Below are 17,844 nucleotides of genomic sequence, written 5' to 3' on the forward strand. Positions count from 1 at the left end.
TGTAACATTTGGAGCTCTTCTTGATGTCTACATCAGGGATCAGTTTATTTATAGCTGCAACTGAAAGAAAATACAAGAACGCCTCCTCAGTGGTAGACCTCTATCCCTTTCTGAGGTTACTGTCATGTCAAAAAGCACAGAAAGGGCAATTATTTCATGAAAGTGTATGTTATGTGACAAGTCTACTTCTTATTAACTCAATTCATGATGAAGACTCAATGCTGTATCACTGAAAAACTAAAGGTTTTAAGCGTTTCAGATGTGGCTTGCACACACATCTATGTAACAGTCCTACTTGTCCTGCATTAGGTAAAATGTATGTTAAATGTTATAAAAATGGTAATTTTCAATCAGTATGTAAGGGAAAAAACATCATTCAAGTCAGCAACGTTCAAACTTGTGAGAGTAAAGATATAATTGATCCTATTCATGATATTACTTTACAACCGGAATTTCAAAAGTTGAAATAACTGTTGATTCAGCTGTTTATGAGCTTCTTGAGCAAAAGATCAAAGGTCCTTTTGCCAAGTTACATTAGGTAATCTTGATATTGACATGATGGCTGATTCTGGGGTACCAGTAGCCATTATCTCTGACCAACTTTACTCAAAATATTGGTCGCGAATGTGGTTCTTCACTAATCTGACAGAATTTCCAAGGCTTATGGAGACAAGGGTAACAATATGCTAGGATATATTTGAGAAAGGTAGTTTATTTGGAAACATGTGTTTACACTAAGGTATATGGGGCCATTAAAGGCAAGAACTTTTCTGGTTGGCAAGGCTTAGCCAAAATGGGTCTTAAACTTGTGCCTGGTACTGATAGCCTATTTCAAGTGAATGAGCTGTCTGTAGTGTTGATCTCCAACTCTGAAAATGAAAAATATTTGCACAAAATTTTAGCGGCATATCCTGAAGTATTTTAATGATAAAATTGGTAAAATCACTAAGTATCAACACTTAATCAAACTGAAGACTATTGCTATGCCTGTGGCTCATAAAACCAGACCCACGTGAGAAGTGATCTCAAAGGACTTTTAGACAAATTTGTGAATGAGGGTATCATTCAAAATACTGACTCTTCTGAATGGATCAGCCCAATTTTTGCAGTCCACAAAAGGAATGGGGACATTCGTTTGTGTGCGGACTTGCCCACATTAAACAAAAACATCCTAGTGGATTGCCATCCCCTACCTAAAATACAAGACTTGTTAGCTGGCATTTCTGGTTCTAAATATTTTTCCCTTCTAGATCTGTGATCTGCTTCCATCAAATTCCACTCACTCCTGAATCCACAGACCTCACAGTTATTGTGACTCCATTTGGAGCAAATCCGTTTTTAAGACTGCCTTTTGGACTAGTATCTGCGGCTAGCGTATTCCAGAAATTTATGGATGAATTGCTTGAAGGAATTTCGGGAGTACAAACATATCAGGATGATGTGTTATTTTTTTCTAATAAAAATTCTGAACATTTAGCAATTCTGGGGAAAGTCTTAAATGCTTTTAATAAGCTTTGTTGTACACAAGGTTTAGTAAGTCAAAAGGAAATCCCTGGGTGAACACACGTTATACTTTCATGCCACTTAGGTACACATACAGATTTAAACGGGAAAAACTACACTATAGGGAATATTCCCTATAGTGCAGTTTTTCCCGTTTAAATCTGTATGTGTACCTAAGTGGCATGAAAGTATAACGTGTGTTCACCCAGGGATTTCCTTTTGACTTACTGTCCCTGTACCCTGTTCCCTGGAGATAGTGGGGTACCCTCTCTCTAAGGTACACAAGGTTTAGACAAAGGCACATTTTTCAAAGATAACTTTGAACATTTGGGTCATACTATTTCATCTTCTGGCATAACCCCAAAATTGTCTTTGGCAAAAGAAATTGCAGAGGTACCCATTTCAAAGGACTAAGATTCTTTGAAATCCTTCTTGGGCATGACTAACTATTATTTTAGGTTTTTTCCTTGTTATCCCTAGGTTTTGCAGCCATTGCGCTCATTACTCAAAAAAGTAGCTCTTTTACTTGGCTCTAAGAAGCAGACCTTGCATTTCAAGAAATCAAACGTGTGATTATCAGTGCCCCTGTGTTATCTTCTTTTACCTTTGATAAGAAATGTTTTTTAACTGTTGATGCCAGTATCACGTGGTCTTGGGGCTGTGTTTTCTCAATGGTATCTGGCAAAGAATACACTCTTGGTTTTTCTTCAAGGCCACTTAGCAATGCTGAAAAGTAGTACAGTACAATTAAGAGAGAAGCCCTGGCATGTACATGAGTAGTAGAATTTATTTTACGTTTGCTTTGGGGAACTAAGTTTGACATTTTCACAGACCACAAACCTTTACAACACCTTTTGAATGGCAATGGTAGGGGAAAGCTTGTGCCAGATTTGCATATTGTCTCACCTTTATGAGTACAACTTTGTAATTAAATAAATTGCTGGTGGTCGTAACTTTACGTTAGATTGCCTTTTAAGACTACCTTCACGACATACCTTGGCTGATGAAATTCATGATGAGATTGAAATTAAATGGTGAAAAAACGGAGCTCATGGTGTTAGGTAATCCAACCATCCCTAGCCCTATGATGGATTGGCCCCCATGTATGGGCCCCCCGCCCCAACCAAAACCTCATATAAAGAGCTTGGGCATATGGCTGGATGCAAATCTCAGCTTTTTGCAACAAGCTACCATTCTGTCCGCCACTTGTTTCGGGCTCATGCGTATGTTGAGGAAAGTGCTGCCACTTCTCCCTTCTGAAGCACGCAGAATAATGGTGCAGGCCATTATACTGTCCCGGTTGGACTATGGGAACTCCCTATACTTAGGGGCTCCCATTGCCACAACAAGAAAGATGCAGGTGGCCCAAAACGCCGCCGCTCGTCTTCTATTGGGTCTAAATCAACGGGAATCGGGCACAGCGGCTCTGAGGAAGCTGCATTGGCTTCCCATTAAAGCCAGAGTGCTATTCAAATCCATGTGTATTATGCACAAAGCCATGTGGAAGACCGCTCCAACCATGATCTGCTCCTTGGCTAACCCCTACCTCCCCCACAGAGCTTTACGATCGAGCACAGCCTCTTTAGCTACTGTTAACAAAATCAGACGCACCAGATGGGGCGGACGCTCCTTCTCTTGGAACGCAGCAAAATCATGGAACTCCTTGCCCATCTCCCTTCGCAGCGAACCCAACCTTTTAAAATTTCGGAAGGAACTAAAAACCTACTTATTCGCTTAATTTTTCTCATTTTTAACTGTATGTTCCTCTAACTTTCCTACCTTACAGTCTGACCATACACAGCGCTACGAGGCCTCCGGGTTGTTTGCACTTTATAAAACCCAATTAATAATAATAATAATAATTGAATGCGTATTAGCAACTGTTAAGGATCTTGGTGAGTTTCAAGGAGTTTTCTCTCACTTGGACTGGAAGGATGCCTGTGATAAAGATGAAACTCCTCAAGTTGCCAAAAATATGGTTAGAAATGGCTGGCCTAATGAAAGATCTTTTCCAGCACCATAGAAATCGTTCGCTCAGGTTTCAGTCAGTTATCTATAGTTGATGATATACCTTTATGATCTGATCTTTTTGTTCCACCTGTTGCTTTGCGAAATAACCTAATTAATGCAGCTCATGAGGAATGCCTAGGTATTGGGGCAACCTGTAGAATACTCAAAGAACATTTTTGGTGGCCTGTCATGGACCGGGAGGTTACCATGTCAATAATTGTCAATTTTGTCTACTCTCTGACAAACATTTGAAGGCTGTTTTTAATCACCTTTGCATACAGTTCCCATACTGGAGGAACCCTGGTCCAAGTTAGCCTTGGATTTTGCAGGGCCCTCTGATACTTTGCCTAATAGCAAGAAATACATCATAGTTCAAATTGATTATCCATCCAAATGGGTAGAATTTGAGCTCACCTCTTCTCCCAGTACTTTATTTGTGATAACATTTTTATCTAGAGTTTTTAACTCTGAAGGTAGTCCCAAGGAGTTCGTAGCAGACAATGGTACTTATTTTACTTCTAATAAAATGAAGGCATTTCTTGCATCACATCAAATGGGCATCTCAGAGTTGCATTGTATTCTCCTTCTTTAAATGGCTTTGTAGAAAGGGTTTGTGAAGGAAGGAATACAATTGGCTTTGGCCTGCACTGAGGTTGTAGAAGATTTTTTTACGCAAGAAGATTTGGGCATATGTAATCACCCCACATTCTACCACTGGAATTTTGCCAATTTGCCTACTAAGAAAAAAAGTTCCCAGAGGAAAGATCTTTCCAGATTGGTTAAACAAATTGAACAATAAAAATAATATAAGTTTGTCTTGCCATTATAAGAAAAAGATGAAAAATACTGTCATAGTACAGCAAAATCTACAGAAAAGATTTTTCAATAGGTGATAGTGTCATGGTAAAAAAGCCTATAAGAATTAAGAAAGGTGTCTCAAAATACTAACTACCACTTCAGGTGGTCAAGGTTTGCAAAGGGTCTTTGGGGCAGATTTACAAGCACCTTGCGCCACTTTTGCGTCACTTTTCCCATGTTAACAGTGACACAAAAGTGGTGCAAGGGGCTTGTAAATCTGCCCCTTTGTTTTTTAATAAAAAGGGGTGGTGGAACAGAAGCCCAATTGTCAAGCTCACTAATGAAAAGGCAAACAAGATGTTGTCTGCTTTAATCGGTTCTGAGCTTGATTCAGATTATGCTTTTCATCTTTTGGATGATGTAATTCCCAGTGGTGAAAGTGTTGGTATTGATCCCACTTTGGACTCACCATGCAGGAATGCTAATATTGGTAGTCCTCAGGAACAACTTGTTGATCTTAATATTTATCAAAATGACATGATGATTAGGGATCAAGAAGACTCAGAAAATGTTGTAACATCCGAAGAAATGGTCAGAACTTCACGCAATGGTTCTTGACCCCAGTCCCACTTTTTCTCTCTGCCTAAGGAGCTTTAAGGAGGTCTCCTACCATTCTATCCAGCCCAATTTTCCGTGCTGTTTTCTGACTTGGTAACAATTAATTTAATTTTATCTTAGCATTCACATTCAGCTATGAAGCTTCTTGTAAGTAATAGAGAGTATTCAATCTCTTATAGGTGCTCTACCTTTTTGTCCTGATAAGGACCCCATGCTAAGGATTCAACAACCTTGATTTTGGGAAGGGGTTGAATGCCATACAGGTTCCCCAAAGGGTCACTTTGTCAAAGATCTTTTGATAAAACTGTGTGGGTGCGTTGGGGTAAGAGGCAATGTAGTCCTAATGGGAAGTTAAAAAAATGACTGGAAGGGTAGTAAGTGTATGCTACACACCTAGCTACAGAGGGCCATTATACCCCTCACAGCAGTACCACCATCTTGATTCCTAACAATGACAGAGGAACTTCCGTTTTCAATGGATTCACTTACTACCCCTCCAGTCATTTTTTAACTTCACATTAGGACTTCATTGCCTCTCACCCCAAGCACCCACACAGCTTTATCAAAACATCTCCGACATAGTGACCCTTCGGGGAACCTGTATGGCATTGCACCACCGGCCCGAAGAGGAGCAAAAGCCCAATGATGAAGCATGACATCCTTTGGGGTGTGTGAGGGCATCAAGATCAGGACACACTGTCCCCCACAAACAGTGTAGTAGGACAACAAATGTTTATTTCCCTTACTTTCAATCTCAACACAAACCCATCCTAGCTTGTAAATGTGGTAAGAGTATTAGTGACTGGATTATCTAGACTGATGCTTGATCTCTGTGAGAAATCCATGTCAAATGGTTCAGATTTTTCTCTAGGTGGTGCACCCCAGCTACCAGCAGTGTTAATGTGGGGCTTCCTGGCAGAAAAATGTATGTTTCTCTGGACTTTGATTTGACTGTTCTTCCTCTTTGAAGTACTTGCGCCTCTTAACTGCTTGAAGTCTCTTGTCTTGGGGTATTCCAACAGAAGTAATTCACACTCCTCAAAGAAGACTATACCACCTTCTTGCACTGCCAAGGACCAAGGACTCTTGGCTACATTCAGAGTACTGTGAGACTTAAATTAATCTGGGATAGCTCTTCCCAAGGGACCTTGTAGTAAATGTCCTCTCCACTGTTCTTCTCTTGCTAGACTGTACTATGTTTCTGTGACATCATAGAATGCCAGGGTGTCCCTCTAGCTCACTGTGCCTTCCTATTACTTACTGTGGCAGTTGGTCATTCCAGGCTGAGCTGCTAACAGCTTGCTCCTGGTGGGGTTTTCCTTACATCTTAACCGGTCTATCTAACCTGGAAGGAACCTGCAATAAAGGATCTTAACCTATCAAGTGGACTCTGCATCTTCATTTACCACATCTTGGCGACGATTCTTAAAAGGATGAACCTACGCGTGATTTAAGGATAAAGACTACTTAAGGAACTAAACTAGCTAAAAGAAGGAACTCAAGAATTCAAGATTTTTAAAGACACTTCATTTTCAGACTAAAGGTAACGCCCTGCTGACCCCACCAGTGTCCTGTTCTACCTGGACAGCCTGCACCCAGGGCGTGCGTTTCATCCTGATGTCTGCTGTTAGTTTGCGTGTGAAGTGTTCCTGTGCACCAATGAGTTTTATGTACTGATTGCCTACTGGACGTGCTCATCTGCCTGTGGACAGCCTGCAAACTGGGTCTTGTGTGCTCTAAGAGACTTTACAGCAGCCTCTGTCTACTCTGCCCATTTCTGCTCTGTGTATCGAAACGAGTATTCACTCAAGAGATATTTTGCCCGGTTTAAGTGGTTTCTGCTAAACTCTGCGAGTCCCGTTTCATGCACTCTCAGTCATCAGCGCAACTCGGATTGTTTGCTTCCCTTTGGTGTGCTCAGCAAGCAGAAGTAGCGTACAAGTCCTGCTCTTTGCTGTTTTTAAGTGAGAGGTGCATGACTACTCCAGCCTTTTCTTTGTCATTTCAGCACGCAACTGTGAGGTTGCTTTCCTAACGCTATTTCAGTCACTGTACCTTTATGTCTTCGTCTCTCCACTGTTTTGAATGTGATTGGCGGTTGGCCGGCAGCGATCTGTTCTCCTCTCCTGCCACTGTCCATTTGATGACGTGGGTGGAACGTGCTGGGAGTCAGCGAAGCTTTCCTCGTGCTGCGACATTTCAGTGACGTCTGGTGTGTTTCTTGGAACACTCCTTCTTCACCGGACAAGTTACTCTTCATGCTTCACGCTAATCACGTCGTTTCGACGTGGCAGCCATCTTTTGTTTGTTTAAGTTGCTATAGCAACAACTTCCACTCGTAGAGTTTACTGTCTACGCATGAGCCATAGCGTGTTTGTATTTCCTTCGGTGATATACACACCTGTGTATATTTGAAATCTCTGCATTTTCTTCATGGCGCTGACCATGATGTTTCGTTTTAAGGAAGTGTGGAGCAACGGAGTGGAAGAGACTTTACTCTTGGACTTGGTCCCATTCTACTCGTCTGACGGAAGTCCACGGCGACTGTAGGGAGCTCAGCGACGTCTGCAGGGAGCAGTGTACACAGATCCCGGGTGAGAGGACGCTCACCGGAGCTGGCATTTTTTACTATTTTGTTTTTAAGTGCTTAGCTTCTCAGTGTTTGTGATGTTTGCACACTGTTTTGACATCTTTTAACTCTATGTATCTTTGTATAGGAGTGTGTTTTTAGTCAATGCTCATCCATATTGTCAGGGTTGGTATCTTTAAGTGTACTCTAGTTAGGGGAGGTGGTGTCTGTGTGGGTAGTCCATGCCCCATGTAGTGGTGTATGCTCATCCTTATTGTCAGGGTTGGTATCCTGAAGTGTACCCTTTCTAGGGGAGGTGGTTTCTCTGTGGGTAGTCCATGCCCATGTAGTGGTGTATGCTCATCCATATTGTCAGGGTTGGTATCCTGAAGTGTCCCTATCTAGGGGAGGTGGTTTCTGTGTGGGTAGTCCATGCCCCATGTAGTTGGTGTTTGTGGGTAGTCCATGCCCCATCGTTTGTCCCAGGGTTATTGTCTTTATCCTGTGGTGTACCCTTTTCTGGGGAAGTTGGTGTTTGTGGTTAGTCCATGCCCCATCGTTTGTCCCAGGGTTATTGTTTTTATCCTGCGGTGTACCCTTTTCTGGGGAAGTTGGTGCTTGTGGATAGTCCATGCCCCATAGTTTGTCCCAGGGTTATTGTCTTTATCCTGCGGTGTACCCTTTTCAGGGGATGTTGGGTGCTTGCGGGTAGTCCGTGCCCCATGTCTAATCCCAGGATTACTGTCCTGCGGTGTACCCTTTGAGGTTGAGTGTTTATGGGTAGTCCGTGCCCCACTTCCCAGGGTTATTTTGCTTACCCTGCGGTGTACCCTTTTCAGAGGAGGTTATGCGTTTTTGGGTAGTCAACGCCCATTTTTATTCTCAGGATTGCTGTCCTGCGGTGTACCCTTTTCAGGGGTGGTTCAGTGTCTGTGGGTAGTCCATTCTCCATACTATGCGCTGACCCCTGCTTTTGGTGGAGATGGTTTGTGCACTATTTTCCTTTCGAAGTCTACCTTCTTGCAGCTACTGGCCAGGGCTTCATTTTGGTAAGAGCTGTGAATCTATCATACGTTTAGTGTCAGCACATCTTCATCATGGTTTTTTTTTATTTTTTTTATTTTTTTACCTTTGGTGAAGGGGTTTGCTCTCTTGGGTTACCTTAAGTGAGTCTTACCCCTATTGTGTCTCTCCTAGTTTACACTCATTTTTGTTTCTAGGGTGTTTACCCTGTGGTGTACCCATGTGTGGGGAGGTTATGAGTGTCAGCAGCTAACTTAGCTGTTGGTCTTGTTTTTTTCGAAACCTTGCTTTTTCGTTAAGGGAGGGGGACGAGGCGTATTGTGACATAATGATGTTTTCTTCGTTCCTTTCTCTGCTAATGATACCTCATGCTAACGTCATCTCATGTTGTACACTATTACTTTTGGTTCTTCATATTTGTGTACTTCCCTGCTGATTGTTGCATTTGAGGTATTGTTGCTGATTATTCCTTTATTCTGCTCTTACTCCATAAGGGAAGAGGATGTGTAGTAAATGTCCTCTCCACTGTTCTTCTCTGGCTAGACTGTACTATGTTTCTGTGACATCATAGAATGCCAGGGTGTCCCTCTAGCTCACTGTGCCGTTCTATTACTTACTGTGGCAGTTGGTCATCTCAGGCTGAGCTGCTAACAGCTGGCTCCTGGTGGGGTTTTCCTTACATCTTAACCGGTCTATCTAACCTGGAAGGAACCTGCAATAAGGATCTTAACCTATCAAGTGGACTCTGCATCTTTCATTTACCACAGACCTCAAGCCACAACTGGTTCTCAGAAGTCCAAGGAAATACTCTCCTTCGGGGTCCCCAGCCTCTTCAACATATGCATTCTCCCAAAGGGAGTGGAAGGCCAGTGCTACTGGCCCTAGAAATAAAGTCTAACAGAGTGATAATAGTACATAATACAAGCAAAAAGTAATCTCAAGGCAGGGTTCCTCCACTGAGTGGGTTCTTCCTTTCTCTTCAGTAGTTCACTCTTCTCTCAAAGTCTCTCCTTGACAAGGGGTTTAAAAGTGGAGAATGAGGGCCTCGTTTACAATATTTTGATACACTGCAGCGCAGCAAGACTTCCTGCTGAGCTGCTGTGCATCAAAATAAAAGGATAGGGATGCACTGTATCTACATGATATGGCACATTCCTGTCTTTCTTCCCTGAGCCAGTGCACATACAGCTTCTTTGCACCAGTGCAGACACCCTTGCGTCATTTTGCAGGGAGGCCTGTGCTGAGGGAATGAATATTGTTGTGCAGGAAGGAACACCTTCTTGCACAAAAACAATCATTACAGGCATTTACCTCCTTCTCCTCGCTGCACCTCCTACGCCTTCGTAGGCATATGATTCTGACGCATTCCCAGGTTTACAAAATATTGTAAATCTTGGAATGCATCAAGTTCCATGTATCTTTTTTCCCCCACAGTTTTATATAGCACAAACTTGACCAGAAGGCATCAGGTATCAGAGCACGAGTTGCATTACACAAGGACACATTCATTTTTTTGTTAGGCACAGGGGGCCTGATTCACAGAACTAAGGGGCTGATTATGATGGTGGATTTTCCGCATCCTCCGGGACGGCGGAAGCTACCGCCGGCCCGGAGGATGCGGAAAATCCTCTGTGGACCCACCAAAGACCCACCGCCACATTAGGATGGCTGGTGGGTCCTGGTTTCAGTCCGCCACTTTTCTGCCGTGGTTGACTTACAACCGCGGTGGAAACGCTGTAACGTGGCTGGCGGTGTCTATCAGACACCGCCAGGCAAATTAGGATGGTGTAAAAGAGATGCCTTTCCATGGCAGCTTTTCCGCCGTGGAAAAGCATGTGTAACTTCACTGCGGGGGCACGTTGCGGGCCCCCTGGGTGAAGGGGGGGTGGGGGGTGCACATGGGGGGTACCTATGGTACCCCCCTGCATTTGTATGAAGTAATCAGCAGGCACCGCACGGTGCCTGCCGCTTGCTGCATACAAATGCAATGTATGCATTTTTACCATTGCGGCGGGTCCAGCTTGAAGCCGCACCCGCAGCAATGGTAAAAATAGAGGATGTGACCGCCAGGGTGGCGGTCACATCCTAATTTGACAGAAGGGAACTCCGCAGGCTATGCGGAGGTTCCCTCCTCCTCTATTGACGCGGACGGACTCAAGTCCGTCCGCGATCATAATGAGCCCCTAACTTAAGACAAAATCTTAAACTTACTACCATTTTCGTATTCACAGAAGGCACTTACTCATTTTGGTATTCACAGCAGACACTTACTCATTTCGGTATTCACAGAAGTTAGGAGTCCTAAGTGCCTTCTGTGAATACGAAAATGGTAGTAAGTTTAGTATTTTGTCTTAAGTTAGTTCTATGAATCAGGCCAAGGGAGATTACGTGATTTGCCCAGAATCACGGGATATGGAGCGTCATTGCTGTTAAGTTATGAAGATGCAGTGGTTGATTGTAGAAGAATAAGTTTTATTCAGTAATACAACCCCAAAGGCATACAGGGTCCTTCTTCTTTCAGCAACAGTTCTCCTCTGATCTGTTCCCTGGATTCTACACTACAGAATCCAGTGAACATGTCATACACAAACAGAACACTGAGACTGTTACCAAGATACAACATATCTTCTTTTCTACAATAACAAAAGACTAAAATAAAATACAAATTATATGACCAAGTAAAACAGTATATATAGAAATGTGAGGTGTCAAATTGATAATTCTAACAATTTAAATAGACCTACATTTATGTGCATTTATAATCTTTCATCCAGATTGGTTTTGCTTTAAGACGAATAGATTTCTCTTTCATATTCCCAATTGATACTTTCACATTGGATTTAGGACGAATAGATTCTTAAGTTCAAGTAAACGTTCTGGAATCTTAGGGCTTCATTACGATGTCGGGCGGATCGCCACCGCCATGATGGCGGTGGCAATCCGCCCGACAGAAATGCCCGCCCGCCACCCTTTCCCCCCCCGCCACATTACAATGGCGGGGGGACCACAACAGAGAGAAACACCGCCCGCCACTTTTTCGCCCCGGTCTCCTTGTGGCCGGGGCGGAAAAGGAATAATATGGTGGCGGTGTCTAATAGACACCGCCACACATATTAAGATGAGTGGTGTGCAGTGCCATTCCGCGGCAGCGATGCCGCCACGGAAAATCATGCGGTCTTCCCTCTGGGGGCCCCCTGTGGGCGCCCAGAGTGAAGTACAGGTGGGGGGGTGCACGTGGGCGGTACCTGTGGTACCCCCCTTCATTGTCATTTGCAAAGCGGCAGGCACCGCGCGGTGCCTACCGCTTTGCATATGACAATGTTAAAGTGCATTTTCAGCATTGTGGGGACGGTGCAGAGAGCACCGCCCACCTCAATGCTGAAAATACAGGATGTGCCCGCCACTGTGGCGGGCACATCCTAATGGCACCCCCGGGACCCCCGCCCTTATGGCGGGCGGTCCCGATTTACGATGGGATGACGGGCGGGCAAAGTCCGCCCGTCATCCTAATGGAGCCCTTAATGTTTTTAATTCGATTGATAAATTGATCTCTAATTATTTCCTCATGTAAATCCCTAAATTTGCAAGTAATGGCTAAAGTTCTTAGACAAGCTACATATTGTTGTACATTTTCCCCAGATAATTGTGTTCTAAAAAAGAATTTGTCTCTCAACAACAATGCTAGTCTTTCTTCCGTAGTTTTCCTGTAAAGCTTTTAAAGCTTCAGCATATACATCTACAGATGTATCATTGGAACTAGTTTCACTACTTTCATCAACAGTGTCAAGAACTGTAGAAACAACACGAGTAGTTTTAGGTAGTTTTCAAAACTTTTCTACCTTCAACACCTAAATTATGCTTCAATAAAGTTAATTTTCTAGAGGGTAAAAATACATCGCCACCAATAGCTTCTAGGTAGGTTTCAAAAGATTCAGACCAATCCTCCCAATTCATAGAAGGAGGACCAGGGCTTTGCAGGAACTTGGGAGGAGGTGCAACAGAAGATGATACATCCATATTAACTCTGATAATTAATAATAAAAAAAATAAGCACGTTCATTCAATAATATGAGAAAAATAATAAATTAATAAAAATAAAGTAGTCACCGTTGTCTGGATATGTTAATAAAAATAATAAAAGTTGTCACCGTAGTCTAAGCAGTTCCAGACGTTGTTGTGGTAAATATCATCAAAATGTTAGAAATATACGCTTGTTGTGGTAAATATCATCAAAATGTTAAAGTAATTTGGGAATTGGAAATATGCGCAGCTGTGCGCATCGGCGAAACGTGCACTTGTAATTCTTTAACTAATTTGTATCTTCGCGTCTTTAGACAATGTTTGCAGGTGTTTCCATGGAGATAATTCTCATAAAATGGCCGGCATACGTCAAAAACGCAATGATGTATTACGTTGCGTGATGATGTTTTACGCAATGCGTGTTGACGTCATCACAATCGTATCCATTGTTTATTTCCACTGCCAGAACAGAAAGTTGCCAGGACACTTCTTCTGAAAGAAAATTCCAACACGAGTCAGAGCGCGTGATGTCAAGGCTTCCCTTACCAACTTTAAAGATAAACAAGGTAACGAACTCCACAAAACGTTCAAAAATGTATATTTTCTGGCAGAATTTGCTCACAAAAGCGGGCAAAAAAAAAATCGATCACAAAGTATAGTTCTCTGACTAAACGGCCATAATTTTCCTTATTAAGGTTAAACACTTAGCGATTTCACTAACCTTAATGCCCCTCGAACTGACATAAATGGTCAGATCGGAACGAAAAATGTTTCATGAGGTTTAAACTTAACAAGGTTCAAACTTTCATCAAGGTACCTTACAAGTCCAAGCGCTTTCAAAATAGGAAAGGAGAGTTGATTTCCCAAAGGGGTTGTAGTGTCAGAAATCTTCATCAAGTCTTCATCAAATGGATCCCATCCTTGTCGCCACTGTTAAGTTATGAAGCAAGAGGCAGTGGATGATTGTGGAAGAATACGTTTTATTCAGTAATACAACCCCAAAGGCATACAGGGTCCTTCTTCATTCAGCAACAGTGCTCCTCTGATCTGTTCCCTGAATTCTACACTCCAGAATCCAGTGAACATGTCATACACATACAGAACACTGAGACTGTTACCAAGATACAACAATTGCCAAGACTTGAATCTTAATTCCCTAGACTGGAGATCAACCGCCTTAGCCGTTAGGCTACATCCTCTCCCACTACACCCACTACAACATCCACTACAATATCTATGGAATGCACCTATCACGCAGAGTTATGCGTGAAAAAGAAATAAAATTTACAAGGCCATGAAAAGTCACACAGGGTGAATTTACATGGCCTTGTAAATATTGTGAAGCCCATTGCTGCCAGTGCATCAATAAAAGCGACTCACTGGAGATTCAATGGGCTTCTAAATAAGCCCCTTAGTGTCTGGAATGTAGACATTTCTATCCAATCTTTATAAATGCTTTATTCCTGACAAACACTTTGTCAGTTAGTTAGAAATCTTTATTTCGGTAAGAATACCATAAAAGATACAAACAATCAAGACGGACTTCATATTTTCAAATTTGAATACAACGTACAAGTAAAAGTTGGAAAACAATTAGGGCGTAGTTCATGACTTTTGGTGCCACACACAATCCAAAGGATGCAATATGAAGTAAGTGGAACCCATTAAGTGCAAATGTGCGCCTAACATTTTGTACAGTGGTCATAGCCTGAGTTAAAATTCCTGAGCATGAAGTGGACAAATCCTTAAAATTGCATAAAAAGCTTCAATATTTACAATAATCAATTTTTTTTTAATTTGTTGGTAATAAAATATAAAAACATCTATTTACATTTCAAAGGAGTAGCCCTTCTGGTAATCAGTCTTATAAGAGCGGGTCAACACATCATTGGCTCTCAGAGATAGGAAAAGGTATTAACAATGATCTACTTCTGATCTCCCAGAAGTGGCACCGAAATTTCACAATTGCGTAAACAACTAAGGGTCTTGCATCTGATTTAAATATGCGCAAGGCCACTCTGTATTCTCGGGTCCCAAATTGTCTGCAGGCTGGGGCTAGCCACTTGCCCCTGGGTTTCACATAGGATGTGCAAACAAAAAGAACATGACCTATCAATTTGTTTTGGCATGGACATCAAGGACAACCCATAGGTTGGGCTTTATTGATCTGCCAAGAGTTTGTAAATGCATTGATTGACAAACAACCATACATGAATTGGATGTAGATCTTCCTGGTGGATGGCACCTTAATGATATCCAAATAACTTTCGAGGGAGCAGCAGGTTTTCAAATCTCTAGGGGGCATATTATCAAGGGGGTTTATCACCGCTTTTTTGGCTTTAAAAGCCAAGAAAGCGGAGATAATTTTATCTCCCTATTACCTAGCTGTTGCTAACACCAGTTAGCGACAGCTAGTAGGAGATAGCGACAATCTTGGGCCCCGCTTTGCATGTCAGTGATATTTATCACTAATGACATGCAAAGTGGGTGTGCCAAGATGTTAGCGACTGGAAACAGTCGCTAACATCGCTATTTCCTATTACCAACTTTTGGAGATATTCGCGCTAAGCGCGAATATCTCCAAAAGCTAACACCTGCCCCTGAGCAGTTCTTAGCCATGTTATCCAATGGTAGGTGGATAACATGGCTAAGTGAATTAGCTCGGAATGCATGAATATCGCAGACTTTTCAGCGATATTCATGCATTTCGGCCGATTTGTATCGCTTAGGAGATAAACCTTTATTACCAACTTTTTTTATTACCAACTTTATTACCAACTTTTGGAGATATTTGCGCTAAGCGCGAATATCTCCAAAAGCTAACACCTGCCCCTGAGCAGTTCTTAGCCATGTTATCCAATGGTAGGTGGATAACATGGCTAAGTGAATTAGCTCGGAATGCATGAATATCGCAGACTTTTCAGCGATATTCATGCATTTCGGCCGATTTGTATCGCTTAGGAGATAAACCTTGATAATAGCAAGGTTCCTAAGCGATAAAAATCACTGCAGCTCGGTGATAAAAATATTGCCGCTAAGCCAACATAGCGATAATTATCGCTAGTTGTTGATAATATGCCCCTAAATTCTTCTGTTAGCCTACCCTGGTTGCTTTTGGACTGTGCTGTCTGCTCAACCCATTGCCCAATATAGTAATGTTATTTGGCTTCTGGTGTGAGTTGGTGAGCAGCCAATACTATGACCGGACAAACCAATACTGGTCAAAAGACTTTTGACGTATTTAGTCCAGCCAACTTGTTTTGTGGTGTCAAGGGCGCTAATCTCAATTAGAGCTGCTGCTTAAGGAGCCAGTTCGGGAGTGATAACTAATCTCTGCTAAAATAGCAGGGGGCAACGCTTCGCTATATCGCTAATGGGTTTGATAATCAGGTCAAGCTTTAGTGGGCAGAGAGAAGATCTTTGGGGAAGAGAAACCACATTTCTTAAAAACTTGTTCTCCGAAACTGAAAGGTTGCTTGCATTTGCCATGTCCCACAGCTCAGCTCTGTATAGGGCACTAGCCATGGCCTTTCAGTTATATAATTTGAATGTTGGTGCTATTGGCTTTGTATAGGAAACGATTCAGAAAAGGGGGTGGTGATGGACAGAGTATCCGAATTAAGCAGACCACTCCTACCCAGTCCAAAGATCAGGGCTTGATCCATCACCGTTTTTTAGCTCACTGCACCATCCCAGCTCAAAACCTGGCTACATGCAAATTAGTCTGTCCCTGGCTCAGTGCATCATGGGAACAGGGCAGACCAAACTACCAAGCCAATTCTTTTACTGGAAAAGAAACAAGCTTCCGGGGACCGGTTTCTGGCATTACAGCCGTCTTCGGCCCGGCTTGCTTGAATCCTGGTGGTGCAGTGAGCAAGGGACTCACATCTGAGCATACCCTTCCACGCTTGTGGTGGACAAAACGATTCAGAAAAGGAGGTGGTGATGGACAGAGTATCTGAATTAAGCAGACCACTCCTACCCAGTCTAAAGATCAGGCCTTGATCCATCACCGTTTTTTTGCTCACTGCACCATCCCAGCTCAAAACCTGGCTACATTCAAATTAGTCTGTCCCTGGCCCAGTGCATCATGGGAACAGGGCAGACCAAACTACCAAGCCAATTCTTTTACTGGAAAGGAAACAAGCTTCTGGGGACTGGTTTCTGGCATTACAGCCGTCTTCGGCCCGGCTTGCTTGAATCCTGATGGTGCAGTGAGCAAGGGACTCACATCTGAGCATACCCTTCCATGCTTGTGGTGGACAAAACGATTCAGAAAAGGGGGTGGTGATGGACAGAGTATCTGAATTAAGCAGACAACTCCTACCCAGTCCAAAGATCAGGGCTTGATCCATCACCATTTTTTTAGCTCACTGCACCATCCCAGCTCAGAACCTGGCTACATGCAAATTAGTCTGTCCCTGGCCCAGTGCATCATGGGCACAGGGCAGACCAAACTACCAAGCCAATTCTTTTACTGAAAAGGAAACAAGCTTCCGGGGACCGGTTTCTGGCATTACAGCCATCTTCGGCCCGGCTTGCTTGAATCCTGATGGTGCAGTGAACAAGGGACTCACATCTGAGCATACCCTTCCACTCTTGTGGTGGACAAAACGATTCAGAAAAGGGGGTGGTGATGGACAGAGTATCTGAATTAAGCAGACCACTCCTACCCAGTCCAAAGCTCAGGGCTTGATCCATCACCGTTTTTTAACTCACTGCACCATCCCAGCTCAGACCCTGGCTACATGCAAATTAGTCTGTCCCTGGCCCAGTGCATCATGGGAACAGGGCAGACCAAACTACCAAGCCAATTCTTTTACTGGAAAGGAAACAAGCTTCCGGGGACCGGTTTCTGGCATTACAGCCGTCTTCGGCCCGGCTTGCTTGAATCCTGATGGTGCAGTGAGCAAGGGACTCACATCTGAGCATACCCTTCCACGCTTGTGGTGGACAAAACGATTCAGAAAAGGGGGTGGTGATGGACAGAGTATCTGAATTAAGCAGACCACTCCTACCCAGTCCAAAGATCAGGGCTTGATCCATCACCGTTTTTAAGCTCACTGCACCATCCCAGCTCAGAACCTGGCTACATGCAAATTAGTCTGTCCCTGGCCCAGTGCATCATGGGAACAGGGCAGACCAAACTACCAAGCCAATTCTTTTACTGGAAAGGAAACAAGCTTCGTGGCCCGGCTTGCTTGAATCCTGATGGCGCAGTGAGCAAGGGACTCACATCTGAGCATACCCTTCCACGCTTGTGGTGGACAAAACGATTCATAAAAGGGGGTGGTGATGGACAG

This window comes from Lissotriton vulgaris, chromosome 9 (assembly GCF_964263255.1).
Source record: "Lissotriton vulgaris chromosome 9, aLisVul1.2, whole genome shotgun sequence".
NCBI classification, from domain to species: domain Eukaryota; kingdom Metazoa; phylum Chordata; class Amphibia; order Caudata; family Salamandridae; genus Lissotriton; species Lissotriton vulgaris.